Here is a 4,227-nt window from a genome sequence, read left to right as displayed (position 1 = left end):
TCAGGTGTGGAAAGTTCTCTTCTTTGAGGGAGGAATAAAAGTCCAGCAGTGAGACTGACCTGAAGTGCTCTGCCAGAAGTGTGTCAGACTGCAGATCATCTGAACATCACTTGAAGCATTATCCACACTGCAGGTGAAGGGAGAAGAAACCATGTCCATTTCATTTTCAAGAGCTTTGAAATCTTGAAATCGCTTTGAAAACTCTGCATGCAGTACTTCTAACATGGCTGAGTACTTGTGGAGGTGATTGGCATTTGGAATAGCCTCCTTCAGTGTTGGCAAGTGGGTCAGAAAGTTGTCCTTCACTTGGCTTGAGATAAGCTGCAACTTCCTCATGAAAGCCTTTACTGCACTGTACATCTCATGCACAAAAAGTCCCCTGCACTGCAGTTTGACATTTAGTTGGTTCATTAGTGCAGTCACATCCGCAGCAAATCCGAGGTCTGCCACCCAGTCTTCATCTGAAAGCTCTGGGACGGCATGTCCTTTCTTCACACAGAAATCCTGAATCTGTTCTCTCAGATCCCAGACACTTTTCAGTACCTTGCTTAGGCTGAGCCACCTGACAGAGCAGTGGTAGCTGATGTCACCATGTTCCATCTCATTTTCCTCCAAAAGAGCAATAAATTGTCTGTGATTTAATGCTCTTGCTCTGATGAAGTTAACTGTTTTAGTTACAACATCAACAACGTGGTCCATCTTTAACACTATCTTACACAACACTTCCTGATGTATAATACAATGCAAAAAATGTCACTTTCTGCACAGGATTAATTTCTGTCACTTTATCCTGCATTCTCTTTAAAAGTCCTACATTTTTCCCAGTCAGACTTGGACAACCATCTGTTGTTACACCTGCCAGATGTCCCATTTCAGTCCTAATTTGTCCAAACATGCATTTACCTCTGTGAATAAGTCGGTTGTTGTTCCTTTCATTGACTGCATGGCAGCCAGCTCCTCCGTGACTTGAAAGTCTGCAGTTATTCCACGTAAGAAGATGAGAAGCTGGGCGGTATCACGCACATCGCAGCTCTCATCCAAAGCCAGAGAAAAACATTCAAAGTCTGCAGCTCTGTTCTTCAGCTGAAGCTCCAAGTTCTCAGCGATGTCCTCAACCCGCCTAGTCACAGTATGTCGGGAGAGTGAGACGTTCTCAAACGCGTCCTTTTTCTCTGGGCATATCAGTGCAACTGAGTCCAATAAGCACTCCTTAATAAACTCTCCATCAGAAAAAGGCCTTACTTTTCCTGGCGATTTTGTGAGATATTACTTAACTTGTCCGAACGGCTGCTTCTCTGGTGGTGTGAAGTTTGGTGAAAAGTCCTTGTTGGGTTTGCAGTTTTGCTAGCAATGTATCAGACACCCTTGCGCGCTCTTTTTCAGACAGATTTCTGTATTTATCCTCATGTTTGGTCGTGTAGTGGCGATTCATCTTTTAACACAGCGACCTGTGTACCACAGACCAAGCACACAGCTTTACCTTTAATTTCTTTGAACAAGTACTTGGCGGTCCATGTCCTGTTTAAAAACGCGACATTTATTATCAATTTTTCGCTTCTTAGGGTGTGCTGCCATCTTGAGGCTAACGTCATTTATGGCCGTTCACCTTCACTCAAAGCTCGCGACACGCAGATACGTCAATATGGAAGTAGCGTAGCACTTTTCAGAATGAAAGCAGCGCCGTCGTATTGCACGCACTACATATATTTACATAATCTATCTAGTGGGCCTGAAAAGGATACACAAAGGGCCGGGTGTGGCCCGCGGGCCGTAACATGCCCAGGTCTCTACTACAAGGTCATTAAGATAAGATGCGGCCTGATTATTTAAGACTTTGTATGTGAGGAGCAGGATTTTGAATTCAATTCTGGATTCAATTCTAGTCCCTCTCAGAGAACTGACAGGGACTATTAATTAATACAGTTTTTTCTGATGGCTTAAGCACATTTTTTTGTAACTATTGGCTATTTTTGCAAAACTCTACACACAAATAAGAAAACCCTTCACCCAATCAGCAAAACATTGTGGTTTTCTTGTAAAAGCTAATAAACCTGCTTAACTCTCCAAACCTTTGTAAAAATGGTATTTTTGTATCAAACAGTTAATACAAGCCATCACATTAATAAGCACACAAAGCACCAACTAAACACTGATGGTATGAATAAAAAAACAAATCTGGCTTTTGCTTTCTCTGTGCACAAGGTAGGCTATGTCAGTTTGAGCTCATACTTTTGTCATAGATCCGTAAGCATAGAGGGATCCAAACTTCAAGTACTGGTGTTTATTCACACACATCAAAACAAACACAAGTGTTTATTTCCAAGTTAAAACAAAATAGTAATTTCACTGAGGAAAAAAAAGAAATCGGTCTACATCGTGTCGTCTCTCTGGGTCCGGCCACAAAATTTTGCATACATCACTGTCAGCAATGTCCTCTAGTCCAAGGCACCGGGGAAAATATCTTCTGGAATGGCGTATCCAGGCCTGACATGATGCCTGGTCAATATCCCCACATGCCTCTTCCACTGCCTGTAAAAGGGCTATGCGTTGATGAGGGATGACAGTCATAGACCTTCCAGCGCCAGGCAGAGAAGAACTCTTCAATTGGATTCAAGAGTGGAGAGTATGGGTGGAGGTTAAGTACAGTGAAGGGTGGGTGATCTGTAAACCAGTTGCGGACCAAAGCAGCCCTATGGAAACTAACATATTCCCATATGATGACGTATCTGGTCTGCTCTGGTCTCTGAACAGCAGTGAGCATGTCATGTAAGTCAGCGGTCTCCAACCTTTTTTGCGCCACGGGCCGGTTTATGCCCGACAATATTTTCACGGACCGGCCTTTAAGGTGTCACGGATAAATACAACAAAATAAAACTAGTACCGGTACCGAAAAAAAGAAGATTTATTCATAACACACGTGAAAAGACCCAGGAAAACCGAGTTAACGAAAAAAACGATAACAAAATAACACTAAAAACCCTGAAAACCATACATTTGACACCCGAGTCTCACTCTCGCGGCCCGGGGGTTGGGGACCGCTGATGTAAGGTGTCCAGGAATGTAATAATGCGTGCAGTGTTATATGGGCCCAGGGTTGCATTATGGTGAGCAACACTGTTGAAAATGATAGTTTTTATATTGTCATTTGTGCTTAGAAACATATAATCATTTGTATGCTGATAAAAATCATATCCTTATTAGGTCTGTTAGAAGTCTGTGTGCACTTGTGTACCATGAGATGAGAGGAAGCAGCCTTGACGTTATAATTTTCATTATAGCTTTAGGAACTAGACTTTGCTGTTCTTAAAACTGCAAAACTTCACACCTTTAAATGTTCGTTTGAGAGATGATCTATTGCAAGTTCCTGTTCTTATCATTTAGCGAGACGCTTACTTCTGCTTTTCTGCATACCTCATACACAGTACAGTTTAAGTTCATTGAAAGGTCATATGTCTATGTATGGTATAGCTGGAAACACACACACACACAGAATACAGACACTGATGTTGTTCAGATGTGCCTGCTTAAGAATGTCACATGTATTTGTAATTGCATATTCATGAATGATTGTTTGCTGACAATAAAAAGGGCTGTAGCGAAGGAATCAGTCGAAGTTGACTAAGGACAGGTGAAGGCCTGGGCTGACTTCCCTCGCGAGCCACAAAGACAAAGAGCTCTGTCTTGTTTTGTTTTGTCGTGCAGTTTGGGCTTGTGTTCCAGCGGGGTTTGTGCCTAGATAAACCCAACAAACACATTTTGACTTACAGCTGCACACATAGTTATGTTACCACCACGTTGTCCTGGCACACTGATTATGGCACGGTGTCCAATAATGTTCCTGCCACGTCTTCTTGTCTTAGGTGAAAACCAGCCTCATCCACTAAAAACTGTTCATGACCCATCTGCCTCTAGCTCCATCACTCTCTAGACAAGACAAAACAAATTCAGCACAGCAGGCACATGCACAGCACTACAGTGTGCACTTCCTGATTCAGTACCAATGATACTATAGCTTACCTGCACATAGTCATATCGCAGCTGTTTTACACGTTCACTGTTTCTTTCCAAAGGTGCTCTGTAGATTTGTTTCATTCGGATTCTGTTGCGAGCAAGAACACGACCTAATACAGAAATGCTCACATTTTGTATGTTTTGGAAGGTGGTGTCATCCTCAATTATGTGCTGCTGAAATTCGCGTAGCCTTCTGGAATTATTTGCAATCACCAT

The 4,227-nt window shown here is 42.5% G+C and overlaps 1 pseudogene; it reads right to left on the bottom strand.

The window, feature by feature from the left end:
- Window positions 1-4,227, bottom strand: LOC146389831 (general transcription factor II-I repeat domain-containing protein 2A-like; annotated as a pseudogene).

This window comes from Perissodus microlepis, chromosome 3, assembly GCF_051167445.1.
Source record: "Perissodus microlepis isolate ML-2025 ecotype Zambia chromosome 3, ASM5116744v1, whole genome shotgun sequence".
NCBI classification, from domain to species: domain Eukaryota; kingdom Metazoa; phylum Chordata; class Actinopteri; order Cichliformes; family Cichlidae; genus Perissodus; species Perissodus microlepis.
Note: the sequence above shows the minus strand (reverse complement) of the source record. Positions and strands in the feature narration are given on the sequence as shown.